This window comes from Camelus bactrianus, chromosome 1, assembly GCF_048773025.1.
Source record: "Camelus bactrianus isolate YW-2024 breed Bactrian camel chromosome 1, ASM4877302v1, whole genome shotgun sequence".
Lineage (NCBI taxonomy): Eukaryota > Metazoa > Chordata > Mammalia > Artiodactyla > Camelidae > Camelus > Camelus bactrianus.
Window position 1 is genome coordinate 88,488,285 of NC_133539.1, and position 14,907 is coordinate 88,503,191.

General features: G+C 39.2%; 1 protein-coding gene across 5 annotated transcripts in view; it reads right to left on the reverse strand.

Annotated features, from left to right (window-relative positions):
* Positions 1-6,788: 6,788 nt before the first annotated feature.
* Positions 6,789-14,907, reverse strand: part of NMD3 (NMD3 ribosome export adaptor) — a 172,616-nt gene continuing 164,497 nt past the window's right edge. For all 5 annotated transcript variants that reach the window (XM_074368504.1, XM_074368496.1, XM_074368513.1 and 2 more), the window contains 2 exons: positions 8,772-8,825; positions 6,789-8,290 (listed from right to left, as the gene is read on the reverse strand). The gene's annotated coding sequence lies outside the window, so the exon portion shown is untranslated. The remainder of the gene's footprint in view (positions 8,291-8,771; positions 8,826-14,907) is intronic.

A 14,907-nucleotide genomic window follows, 5' to 3' on the forward strand; every position in this document is an offset into this window, starting at 1 on the left:
TGAGAGAATTTAAGCATCTTTCACATGTTCAAGGGACATTCTGAGCTTTGAGTGTGATGCAGTCAAACTCTCTAGATGAAGATTAGAAAGGAAATTTGGCATTGGGGAAAGAATATGAAGATGGTAAGTTTTTGAAAAGTTTATGTAACCTATGCATCTACTCCCCCCCAAAATTATATCTACAAACACTCATGGGTAATTTTTGTTTTGTTTTTTAATTTTGTTTTTTACTGAAGTGTAGTTGATTTACAATATTAGTTCCAGGTGTACAGCAAAGCAATTCAGTTATACATATATATACATACATATTTTTTTCAGATTCTTTTCCATTATAGCTTATTATAAGAAATTGAATACAATTCCCTGTGCTATACAGTAGGTCCATGTTGTTTATCTATTTCATATATAGTAATGTGTACTTGTTAATCCCAACTCCTAATTTAGCCCTCCTCCACCCACCATGGACATTTTTATATACATTTTATATTATTGCTTTGAATGTTTATTGCTTTCACATAGGCAACATTAAAAAATTTTTATTTTAAAAATTCTCCCAAAATTGTAAATGACGTCATTTCTATCTTTCATTTAACCTCCCTTGTTAGCCTCATTCACTGTTCAAGCTTACTTGCCACCACAAGAGTCACAAAGCCTAGATGCTTGTTCCCTGGCTCCCTGACATTTAGGGCATGGACTACCAGCAAGACTGGGCCAGTTCAATACACCAGCCTGGCATTCTCAATTTGGCCAGAGAGGCAGGAACAGCACAAAATCCATTACAGTGGCCCAGCCAGCAGCAGCTGGGTGCTATGTTTGTGTCTTCGGCAGCAGTGGTGAAACAGGCATCCAGGACCCTTTAGAGGTGGCAAGGTGCCTCCCTGAATTCGGTTCTGTGATGCGATGCTGGCCACGGCTCTGGCTACCTGGTCCACCACTGTTCCTGCTGACTTCACAAGGCTGGTCAGCCAGCTCTCCCGGAAACTCTGGGAGCAGACCCATACTCTCTCATTAAAACCCTTTTCTGCTTTATCGGCCCTGAGTGGTACATTTTCTTTCTTTCTTTCTTTCTTTTTTTTTTCCCTTGCAGAAATTAGTGGCAACTTCCTGAAAATGTGAAATCAATCCAATTGTTCACATGAAATGAAAATTGGCTTGATGATTGCTTAGAAATGAGAATTCTGAAGTTATCCGGCAAGAATAAGAAGTTAAAATTGCAGAGATCTTTGACATAACACACTTGTCAGCTTTAATAGCCAATTCATTTCCATTTCTGGTTTCTAATAAGCACTTAATCACAAAGATGTGAATCATTATAACCTTCAAGACAGCTGGAGGCCTCGCTGCCCCCTTGATTTTTAGGTAAAATCTCCTTGTACTCAATAATTTCATGGCTCATGAAATGCAAAGCTCCGCCTCAAGGTTTCCACTAATTCTGCACCAACTGGCCTCGGTCTGGCCTCATCTCTAAGCTTTGATGTCCTTACCTCTAGCCTTCCCCTACCCAGCACTAATTCCATCTTAGCCCCTTCTTACACACAAGCTTTTGTGACAATAATAGATTTGATTGAATTTTTTTACTTTTTGGTGAAGAGCACAGACAGGTCGCGTCAAGTAACATTGTACCATTTTACCGACTCCAAATTTTTCTTTCTATTAGACAAAGCAATCGTGTTCACTCTCTGAAGCCTAGGGGCTCACTGACATCCAGACACTGAAAGGGCTCCCCCTTACCTAGTGATGATCTTGTTCCTATTGTCCCTGTACCATTCTTTGTCCTGACCCTCGCCAGTCTACAGGAGGCAGCCACATAGCCTTGAAAAGGATGAGAATTTTAAAAGCAGGCATACAAGAAACAAAAAGCATCACGTAGGGTTTTGGAGGGTTTTGTGGGATTTCTGGTTTTTGTTCAACTTTTGATTCCTGTTTTACATCTACAGTGGGCTGTTAAGTGGGAAACAGGGTGTGGAATTTAATCATAATTCATTTGAAAGAAAAGTGAAGGAGAAGCCAACAATGCCACCCTCAAATCTCCATGGGAACTCAGTGAGGTTTATCTGGGGAAAGACGTGACAGGGAGGAGAGCGGGTACCAGAGCATCACTGAGAGGAGGTCAGAGGAGGAGCTGAATCACAAAGTGGGGTGGGGAGGGGCAGCAAGTGAAAGAACAGAGTCACCATCTCTGCAGGGAGCCTGATGGAAGCTGTACCCATACCAAGCCACCACCCATGGCCATCCCACTGAGGGTCACAGGCAGCTCAGGAACTACACTCAGGGGCTGTGTTGACTTTCCATTGCAGATGCGGGGGGCTTGCCACTCATGGGTCATCCACCACAGGGACATTTATCTGGACTCACTACACCCAAAACTGGTCATATAAACATTTCATTTTTCAAAAGCCCAGGATCTGCACAAGTGCCTCAAAGTGGGAGTTGGAGGTATGGAGGGGCAAATCACCAGTTCTAGCACTTGAGCAAAATCCATCCCAGTTACACACTTGTCAGAGAATAACTTTCAACAAAGATAGTCCTCTCAAAGAGGAATTTGGGGGCTAGTTCTTAAGGTTACAATAATTCTCTGCAGTAAATGAAATAAAAACTACTATCATTTGATTTGCCAGATTAAAATAATCTTGTGTCCAGACACACTAGGGTTCTCCAGGTCTCTGAATTGACTGTAAGTCAAGTCATCTCTTGTGCCCTTACATCAATGATGGTATCTGTAATAGTCAGGGTTCTCCAGAGAATAGACCAAAAGGATATGAATATAGATACAGATAAACATAGAAATAGATATAGATATAGAAATAGATATAGATATCTCTATATAGAGATAATAAGAAATTGACTCACGTGATTATGGAGCCTGGCAAGTCCCAGGAGATCCAATGGTGTAGTTTCACAGTCCAAAGGCTGGCAGTTTGAGACCTAGGAAGCAACAGTGTTTCAATTTGAGTTCAAAGTCAGGAAAAACACCAATATCTCAGTTCCAAGACAGTTAGGCAAGAAGAATTCTGTCTTACTCAGAAGAGGGTCAGCCTTTGTGTTCTATTCAGGCCAACTGATAAGATGAGGCCCACCCACATTAGGGAGGACAATCTGCTTTACTCAGTCTATCCATTTAAATGTTAATTACACCCAACAACACCCTCCTAGAAATACCCAGAATATTTGACCAAATATCTGAGTACCCCATGGTCTAATCAAGTTGGTACAGAAAATTAACCATCACAGTATCTTCAGCAAAGTCTGAATTATTGGTGCTCTTTGTCAGCAAGGAAGGAGTATCAAATCCAAAGTCCTATTTTATCTGAGCAAAATAATTTTCAAACAAATGCTACCACATTGCCAGGGGTCTATATACAATGCTATCTTCTCAGCATCCCCATTTCCAGGCTACAAAAGTATATCCTCATCCGAAAATTCACATACTTGGCCACCTCCAGTAGCAGCCTGATCAAAGGGCTTGTAATTTTTCAATGACACCCATAATTTCACTGCAGAAGCTTGAATCAAAAGATTTACTCAAGTATGTGACCAAAAATATTTGTCAGATAAGTCAGGCCATGAATGAGCTATTCCCATGCCCAAACTGAGTAGATTTATTTTCTTTTTCTCTCAGAAAATGGAAATCTCCATCTGACATCCAACCACTTGTTTCAAGATTTGCTCTTAGGAAACCAGTAAACTGTGTAATAGAGAGGAACTTTGTATCTGGCCCATTTCTTGACAAAACTTCTTGAAAGTTTCTGGTTATGAATTTAACACTTCACATAGCAGTAAGCATGACTTCTTTCAGGACTTTTGACAGGGTTTTGATGTCAACACGCGCTTATATCAAAAACGTGAATTACTCTAACATGCCACCAGGCAGGAAAGCCAAGCACAATGCCAAGTATCCAGGGACCCCATCTGTACACAGGGTAGCACGATTTTTCTTTCAGGCAAAGTTTTGCTTGGCTAAGATACACTGCACCATTCTGAAGCTGCTGACAACCTTTCCAGTTTCCAAAAGAGAAGCTGGACTTTTTCTTTGATGGCATCAGCATGCACATAACAGACGGAAAACAGGAGCTGCCTGTGCTAAAAAACATCATTCAGTTTGTTGGAGAAACTAGTGGCGGTAGCTCCATGATCAGCTGTGAAATATCAGGAGAAATGTCAACAGTTACATAGTGAGTTACCTCATTTAGGACAGATGCTCCTTCAATTATCCTCCCCTGCTCCAAGCTCCTCCCAACTTAACCATTCCCAGGGCACATGGTTTCATCAAGTCTCTGGATATATGCAGCTTCTCTCCTTCTCTGGTGCAATCAGCATTCTAGCAGGATGCAAGGTTCTTGTTTGAGGTCAAATCCAAGTGTATATAAAATCTTAACTTTTTCAAATCAAGACTTTTCCCTGAGATGTTCCAATGAGTTTCAGAATGGACAGGCATGAAGTGTCCCCTGGTTTTGCTGCATTTAGGATCTCATTGGCAAGAATTCAGCCACCTAAGAAGCACACCAGCTTTTGTGTTGGAAATGCAAGGGAAATTTACATCTCATCCTTTTACCCATGTGACCATCTCAGTGACAAAACATGGGCCTCTCCTTCTGACTCCAGCTTGGCCGACGGAGTGAGTCAAATTTTCTGTTATGGAGCAGGTTTCCCTCACAGCGGCTAGAGCAGCACATGTGTCCACCTCCCCATGCACTTTGTGGGGCACCATCCATTCCCCTTCCTCCTCCTTCCTACACGGAGGGGAAGAGAATTAAGGGTTGGTCAGCACTTGATCACACATTTGATCAACAGATGTGGCTTTTTTTTTTTCATGTTAATGATTTTCTGTTTTATTAGCAAACTTGAATCACTATGTTGTATACCTGAAACTAATATAATTTGGACGTCAACTATACCTCAATTTTAAAAAATCATCATAATGCATGAGAAAGAGCCAGTTCTGAAAAAAAGAAAAAGAAAAAGAAAAAAAGCCAGGGGAAGAGTGTTTGTAGCAGAGAAAACAGCCTGAGCAAAGAAAATTGCATTAGGAAAATTGTAGGAACTGACAGAAGGCCTAGGTGACTGCAGCCTACTTTGTGAGAAAAGATTAATGTAAAAATCTAAATTACTAAAACAATTACCACCATTTCCTTTAAGAATCCTTTGTTTCCATTTATAAAATACTAACAGTTTGATCATCAGTAGCAGATGAAATGTTGATCTTTCTAAAGATTTTCAGAAGACTATGGTTGTGCATAGTCCTGGTCTCTCATGCACTGTCTCACCCTCTTCCCTACTAAAGCTATACAAGAGTTTGCAGTGCCCCTCTGCCCCTCTGGATGTCACTGGGGTTACCAGAAAGTTTGTAGTTAATGACATCGCACATCATCCTCTCCAGATTTCTCCTCCAGCATCATGGGAGGGTCTACCACTGCCTGCTGCAGCTTTAGGATGGGCTCTCCCTAGTTCTTGAAATTCCCTCATCCACGCCCACAAAACTCTGACACAATCCCATTGAAAGGTTGCAGCCCTCACTTCCCTGGAGACTGGGAAGGGTTGGAAGGACAGGCTTCCCTTCTTCTTCACCACTATTAAGTGACCCAGGACTAGTTTAAGGCAGTGCAGGCATGTTCAGACCCTTTTCAGAAAGGGATCACTACCTGGGAGGGGACATGTTACCATCCAGCTGGTATACAGCTTCTTCAAGCCCCTTCATTCTAAAAATCTTCCTTTTCACTGGAAGAATTCTCATCTCCTGGGTCCTCCCCCTGTCTCCTCTTACAAGGTCCCAAGTCAGGGTTTCATAGTCTTAAGTATCTTCTACCTCAGCAAAGATTATTGTGCATGTCACCTCCCAAGATCTTAGTAGAGGATGATGAGATTCAGTGCAGAAGGTAAGAGTATCCATCTTCTAACTCAAGGTCTCTTTTTAAGTCTCACCAGTGAGAGCTGCAGTCCTGCTGGTCCCTTTCAGAGTTGACCTGTTAGGTAGACTGCCCTTTGACTTCTGGCAAGACTGTCATTAAGTACCCTGAGACTTGCTCAGTCCGTATCTAAATACCCCTTAGTGCAGCCTTGCTTCCAGCATACTCATGAGCCTTCCAGTGAAATGTGTGGACTTTGGACTTCCTGGGGCAATGGGAACCATGGTAGAATATCCTTGTTATAGGGCTCTAAGAGGCCACAAATGGAAAAAAGAAAAGGTGTGCTTCATAAAACCCTTCTCAGATGCCTCTTGATAGGTACATAATTCATTTGTATTTAAAAGAAGACAGCATGCCTAGGTGGGGAAATCCATGTGGTTTAGTTATCGATCTTCTTAGAAAAATCACTACAAATTCTATAAAAATTAATCCCTAAATGTACTCCACTCAATATCTTTATGGAATAAACTTGGGGGAAATGATGTGATAATCCCTGTCAACAGAAAACAAAAATGAGATGGATTTTTTTTTTTAAACAACAGAAATTTTTTTCCCCGTAAATCTGGAGGCTAGAAGTCCAAGATCAAGGGGTCAACAGAGTTGGTTTCTTCTGAGGTCTTTCTTGTTGGCTTTTAGATGACTGTCGACTCAGAGGGAAGACCATGTGAAAAGATGATGGATTCTTTTTCAGTAACCCCATGGTGCCTTTTCTCCTGTAGAGGTTGAAGCCTCCCATTAAAAAGATACTGGACTTACCTTCTTTGGCACAGAGGATTCTTTGAGTTAGTTTACCAAAAAACTGTGTTCATGTTCAAGGCTCCTCGGCATAGCTTTTATCTTTAGAAGTAAGAAATTAAGAAATATTTCATAGAGTTAATTTAATCATTTTTACCCCGGTTTTTATTTTTATTGAAGTACACAATTCAGTAATAGCAATCTGCTTTAGTTAAGAAAATTGGGATTTAGGCAATGAATGACAACCATTTAAAGAGAGAACAATCTCGACACTGGTCTCCTCCTGGCTTCTCCGTGTTTTCAGACGCAGCGCAGTTTGGGAAGGCCTGTAAAACACAAGCCGCTTGATAGCCCAATGCCATGCCTTTGTTGGAACCAGTGAGTTGAATCATTAGAAAACAGATTTCTTCTGTTCTATTTCATGTTTCTCTGAAATGGCGCCCCGTCTGTGGTGGTAAATTGTTTTTAAATGATTGGTTCTCTGTGACCAAGAATGCAGGAAAGAATCCTCCCCTTGAAGATTGCTATTATTTTCCACTCCATCAATCTCACTGTGGAAAATGGTGGCAGTGGTGGAAGTTACAGCCGGCTGGGAACACTGGTGACACCCGGCCATCTGCGCTTGGATCGGTTTCAGAGCTCTTTTAAAGCAAGCCTGGATGAACAGAGGAGGTTTGTTTAAAATGCTCTGCGGCACTGCAAGGCCAATAACTTGTTGGGCAGTGCCGAAGTTGGGAACAGGGTTATAGGCCCCTAGACAGCTCATCAGAGAACTTGTGTTAGTGAATCGGAAACCACACACCTGAAAAAAAACAGGGCAGTAAATGCTATTGTAAAAGTGATTTAAAGAAACTCTTTCCTCCCCAAAGAGAAGGCTTTTAATGGCTTCTGATATTTATTCACATATGCTGTTATGTAACAGAAATAAAGGGAAAAAGAAGAAGAAGAAAATAATGCTCAGAAGTCAGGTCTTTGGGGCCAGAATACTTTATAAATCTTTCAAAATAGGTGAAAGACTGTAAGTAAATATACCCTGTTGTGGGGTGTTAACACACAGCAAATTTGCCAGACTGTAATTAATGCAGAAATGACAATTTTTAATGAAGTAACTACCCACAAATAAGGAAAAGGGGCTGATGGGTTGCAAAATTAAATTAGAAAGTATAACAGAAGATGAAAGCAAATGAGATTTCATTTTGTATTTTAAATAACAATGTTTTGCATTTAAATGAAACTCTACCTTAAAATACAGCATATGTTAGAAGAAGAAAAGCAAGTTTTCTCCTATCTTCTAGAAGGGGGCAGATGCGCTCAGATGGAGAACTATTTATTCTACTGCTCAAGACGTTCACTAAGTATTATAATGTATATTTCATTTTCTCACAGTCAAATGTCATATATGGATTCAATTAAATTATAAATTTTAACATTATGTAAGAATTTTGTAAGAAACTGTAGGGTTTCGATTGAATGGCTGTCCTAAAAATTTTAGAAATTTCAAGTAAACTAAAGATTTTGTACAACAAGTGAATGGAAGAGAAAATGATATTTCTTACCCAGGAAGTCTGGACAATTGATAATAAGTTGATTTCAGGTACAAAATCACCAGATGCCACTGAAGCTGTCCTACAGTAGAACTCCGCGCCGCCATCCTTAAAATGATGGAAAATACATTAAACATTTTTGGCCATAGTCTTCAGTCTCATAGAAAACATCAGTTTTGCTTTGTTTTGTTTTGTTTTTAAATGTAGATACTGGGGATTGAACCCAGGATCTCATGCATGCGCTCTATGAGCTACACCCTCCCCCCAACAACATCAGTTTTATTAGGGTCACTTCTCCCTGTTACCACAAGCTCAGACTACCACCATCTACTCTACACACACACACACACACACACACACACACACACACACACACACAATCTGTAGCCCCTTTGTTGAGGTTCTAGAGACTGGACCACCATTCAACCTGTCCTCAGTGCCATCTTCACCACTCCACATTTTATCTAAAACAATGGGTAAATCCTGCATACTTAACAAAGGTTGGAATAAGCATTTCAAAATTATAGTACATGAACTTACAGTCTAGCAATTCTGAATGCTGGGTCCAAATCTTGAATTCATGACTTACCACTTCTGCTGCCTTGTGATCATCACTTGTTCCTCTGAGGCTCGGTTTCCTTCTCTGCAAAGCAGAAAGAATTACATTAACTTTGCATAGTTGTGAGATTAAAGATAATCTAAGTGAAGACCCCAGCACCAGTTACAGCCCCAGCTGCCCAGTCAGTTACACCTGTTAAGCTCTTGATGCTTTGGGAACTGGATTCTCTCATTTTTGCTGTTTGCACAGTCTTCTTTTACTATTGAAAAAAAAAAGTTATAAATTTTTAAAAGGCCACTCTAGACTGGTCTGCCTTCTCTTTTCCAGGATTATTTTGCTGCTTGGTTTCATTTGGATTAGGTGGTATATTTGTTTGCTAGCGTGGCTTAAACAGAACTTCCTGTTTCCCCAGAACTCACAATTCTGGACGCTAGAAGTTCAAGATCAAGGTGTCGGTGGGGTTCGTTCCTTCCAAGGGCTGGGAGGAAGAATCTGCTTCTTGCCTCTCCCTAGCTTCTGGTGTTTTGCTAGCAATCTTTGGCATTCCTTGGACTGCAGAACCATCACCCCAATCTCTGCAATTATCTTCACATGGTGTTCTTCCTGTGCACATGTCTGTGTCCAATTTCCCCATTTTTATAAGGATACTAGTATTGGGTTAAAGCCCACTCTATTGCAGTATGATCTCATCTAACTAATTACATCTGCAAGGACATGTTTTCCAAATAAGGTCACATTGTTGGAGGTGGGGGATGGTTAGGACTTCAACATATGAATTGGGGCAAAAAGGGTGATCAATTCAACCCATAATAGGCGGTAAGACTCTCACCATTTCCATGAGCCTTCTGGACTTCAAACTCCAAAGGAAACAAGAAGGACCTAATTATAACTGATTGTCAGCCTTTTTATATTACAAGCCATCTGCCCTGGAGCATGAAATGTGTAACTTTATGTGTATAAGAGAAAGGCTCTTATCTTCCCACAGAACGGTGAATCTTTACAGGATTTTATCTAAATTATTTTTTAAAATAGAAACCCCACCATCAATGTCTTAAATGTATTATTTACTTTCATCTATTACATTATTTCATCTATTAATCATTCAGCTTAAAATCATTTAATTGATCAGACGAGATTTCAGAAACCCTGCGACAGGGAATTTTTAAAATGGCACCACTTGACCAAAAGCCTAAGGATGGGTTTCAACTAACTACATAAACATTTTTATGTTGCTCAAAGCAACGGAGCCAAACTCTGAGGCCTGGGAGCATTTTTGCTGTGACAAAATTTTCTTTGGACAGATTTTTTTATTGTGTTTTTCTGTTTCTGTAATTTGATAGTGAACTGTAGGTGGAATTTTTTTTCAATGGTGGAGACCAAGATGCACAAAACTTCACCATAAAAATAAAATCTCCCTCTGTACCTCCAGCCACTCACTTCCCATCCCTGGAGGCTGCCAGGGTTGTTGGTCTCCACAATCAAAAACAAAGACACATGTAAACTCACACCAAAGATAGCAGGACTGTCCAGCTCCTGCCCTTTTCTTTTCTCTTTACCTTGTGTCTTGAAGATCCTGCCCTATTAGTAGCTGTTTCATTCGTTGTAACTGCTGCACTCACTGTGTTCCAGAGTCACAATTCCTCTTTAGGAGGAATATTATCTCTATAAGCAATGCACTGTTTTCACAATACTATTATGTGCACCCTGCCCACCCCCACCTCTGCTGAGGATCAAGAAGGCAGGTTTCTGCCTAAAACACAATATCAAATCGAAAGAAGGACTTAATCAAGGCTTTCAATGGTGCCATTGTACCGGAGAAATTCTGTTTGGTGACTAGCGTTTAAAAAACTAAAAATCAGGTTCAGGAATTGTTCCTTCCCTTCCCAGCTTGCCTCACTAGTTCCCTTACTAATAAAATTAACTAGTGAGAGAATCACTAATTCTATAGCTAGATTGCTAATAGCCATAGTGACCCCCTCCTAGGGCTGGAAGGTGATTAATTTGAAACTTCCCAATATAGATCATTTAGGTGGTTTGCAGCTTGAAATGTTACAACAATGATGGAATGAACATACCCGAGAACTTTTTTTTGGCACAGATTGCCAATTCCCGCCCCCAACGCAACCCCAGAAATAATTCAAACGTGTTAACATTTGGGAGTGTGGGCTTTGAGAATCTAATGGAAATTTCACCTCTCCTCAGAAAAAAAGACAAATAGACACAAAGATCTTTATACAATTTTAGGGAACCTCTCCTCAAAAAAGGGATTCCAGATTAAGAACCCAGTAACAATCATGCTCCTACCAACAATGTAAATACCTCTTTGCTCACACCTTCACTTTCCTTTTCAAACTTTTTACTGACTTGATGATAAAAAGGTATACCTCTCTTAATCTATGTTTTTTTGATTGCTTAATATAAACAATTTTTTAAAAAAGTTAATTGGTCATGTATGTTTTTTGCACATTGCTTATTCGAGTCTATTATATAATTAAGATTTTAAATATTAAATTAAAATTTTTAACTCAACACTATAAAAGCAAGTGATAAATTGGAAGTATTCAATCCCTAGACATTCCCCGGACTAGAATAATAGTCTTTTATGAGCATCAGATTCCACCATTGCATGTCTCATATTTTCCACTAGAGGGCAACATTAGCTCATCTAATATTCTCTGGCTTCTGCAGCACAGAGACTGCTCAATTTGTGTTCCCTAGGAAGTATTTTTCTGAAAAATACTTGCAAGGAGTAAAGAGTTATAAATACTTCAGTATGTAAAAAACACATTATTATATTAAAATAACTATTTAAAATTGTTCTATGTAATTTGTTTCAACACAAGAAAACGTACAAATGGAATTTCCGTCATCATTACCATAATCAGTACTTCACACAAAATTTATCCCTTTATTAGCGTTCATTATTACATAGATTTACTGAAACTAGCATTACTATAGATTTGTGTTTACAGTATGGTTCATAATTGAAACTTCATAAACCGCTTGTATAAATTGAGGAAAAGCAATTGACTCCTGCAAAGCTTCTTGAAAGGCAACTAGATTAATTCATGATTCCAAATATTTTATCTTATTGGCTGATTGTGTACTAAATGATAAAGCATGATTTTTTTCATTCAATAAATATTTGTTGATCACCTGTATTTGCAGAGCATTCTTCTGGGGCCTACAAATACAGTAATGAAGAAAATACAGATCCCTGACCTCAAGGAGATTACACAGTGGAGAGGTGGGGCAAGGAGCATATACCAACACATCTCATGTTATCTATACACATGAGAAGGTTACAGGTGCTGAGAGGAAGATAAGGCTGGGAAGGGAGACAGAACACACTGGGGCCACAGAGATACTATTTTAAATAGTGGCCATTGGAGACCACACACGCTTTAATGTCTGAGCAGAGAGCTTAAGGAGCTCAGAAGCCTGATCAGAGAGCATCACAGAGATAAAACATGATACAGGAACCAGCAAGTGTAAACAGTTAATTCAAGGAATTTTGATAGAAAGGGGGACCCAGAAAGGAAGCAATAGCTAGAGAATGATATGAGGTCAAGAGAGGGTTTTCAAAAGATAGGAGAAATGATAGATGGAAACCATAAACAAAAGAAAAAGACAATCCATGGAATGGGAGAAAATGTTTACAAATGACACAACCGACAAGGGACTGATTTCTAAAATATACAAACAGCTCATACAGCTTAATATCAAAAACCCCCAAACAACCCAATTAAAAAATGGGCAGAAGACTTAAATAGATATTTCTTCAAAGAAGACATATGGATGGCCAACAGGCACATGAAAAGATGCTCAGTATTGCTAATTATTAGAGAAATGTGAATCAAAACTACAATGAGGTGGGAAGGGATAAATTGTGAGTTCAAGATTTGCAGATACTAACTAATATATACAAAATAGATAAACAAGTTCATACTGTATAGCACAAGGAACTATATTCAATATCTTGTAGTAACTTACAGTGAAAAAGAATGTAAAAAAGAATATATGTATGTTCATTTATGACTGAAGCATTACTGTACACCAGAAATTGACACAACATTGTAAACCGATGATACTTCAATAAATATCTACATACAAAAAACAAAATAAAAATTTAAAAACTACAATGAGATATCACCTCACACCAGTCAGAATGGCCATCATTAAAAAGTCTATAAATAATAGATGCTGGAGAGGGTATGGAAAAAAGGGAACTCTCCTACACTATTGGTGGGAATGTAATTTGGTGCAGCCACTATGGACAACAGTATGAAGTTTCCTTAAAAAACTAAAAATAGAGTTACCTTATCCAGCAATTCCACTCCTGGGCATACATCTGGAGAAAACTGTAATTCAAAAAGACACATGCACCCCAATGTTCACAGCAGCACTATTTACAACAGCCAAGACATGGAAATAACCTAAATGTCCATCGACAGATGACTAGATAAAGATATGTCATATATATACACTGGAATACTACTCAGCCATAAAAAAGAATGAAATAATGCCATTTGCAGCAACATGGATGGACCTAGAGATTATCATATTGAGTGAAATAAGTCAGAAAGAGAAAGACAACTATCATATGATATCACTTATATGTGGAATCTTTTAAAAAATGATACAAATTCTATTTACAAACCAAAAAATAAGCTCATGGACATAGAAAACAAACTATGATTACCAAAGGGGAAAGGGTGGGGAGGAGTAAATCAGGGGTTGGGGATTAACAGACACGCATTACTATACATAAAATACAGAAACGACAAGGGCCTATTGTATAGCACAGGGAACTATACTCAATTTCTTAGAGTAAAACCTAAACCTTTCTAAATGGTATTAGATTCCCGGCATACTTGCTGTCCTCTCTGATCAGGCAGTTTTGTCCTAGATCTCTATGTGACTCACATTTTTACATCATTGTGTCCTTTAATCACACATCACCATCTCAGAGATGTCTTTCCTGAACACAGACTTAACCATGCAGTCTCCACTGTGTCCACCATCCCTTCATTTCCTTTGCTTTGCTGGGATGCCCTCGCCATTTCTGAAAGTCTGTGAGGTATTTCTTTACCTGATTCACTTCTCCTCCAGGAAGCAAACATCCGTTTTGTCACCTCTTCCCCCCAACACCAGGAAAACAGCACACAGAGAAACTGCCCAATCAAGCATATGCTGAGTGAAGGAACTAATGAGAATGAAGACAGAAAAGAAAGAATGAAGCGCCAGAGCTGGCAGGAACCACATGATAATATTTAAGACACCCTTATACTGAAAAAATGCTTGATGTTTATCTGAAATTGGAATTTAACTGGATATCCTGTATTTCATTTGGCAACTCTACCCCTAGACATTTTCATTGTTGGCAACACACACCAAACCATAATACAGTTGTCCCTTGGCATCTATGGGGGGGACCCCTGCTGACACCAAAATCCACAGATGCTCAAGTTCATTATATAAAATAGTGCTAAATTTGCATATACTCTCCTGTATACTTTACACATCCTCCCATATACTTTAAGTCATCTCTAGACTACTTATAATACCTAATACAACATAAATGCTATGTAAATAGTTGCTGGCTCACAGAAAATTCAAGTTTTGCTTTTTGGAACTTTCTGAAAATTTTTTCCCAATATTTTCAATCTGCTGTTGGTTGAATCAATGGATGTAGAACCTGAGGATGCAGAACCAACAGATACAGAGGGCCACTCATACATCCAATGTACATCCTTGCTTAATCAGGGGAGGTGGCATGCCATAGTGGATACAGCGGAATTGGGGTCAGTTGGGTAGCCCTGGGATCACGTGGCTGTTGAGTGTTGGTTTTAGGAAACTTACTTTCTTGTATGCTATGAACATAATTCAATTATTTGTTCAGTAAATACTATGTGCTAAGCACTGAGTTAGCACATAAAAATTATTTCACAATGAGAGAAAAGGGAACCCTCACATACTATTGGTGGGAATGTAATTTCCACTGAGCAAAACAGTATGGAAGTTTCTCAAAAAACTAAAAATGGAAGTACCATATGACTTAATTCCACTCCTGGGTATATATTGGGGGGAAAAAACCACTAATTTGAAAAGATACATTCACCCCAATGTTTATAGCAGCATTATTTATAATTGCCAAGATATGGAA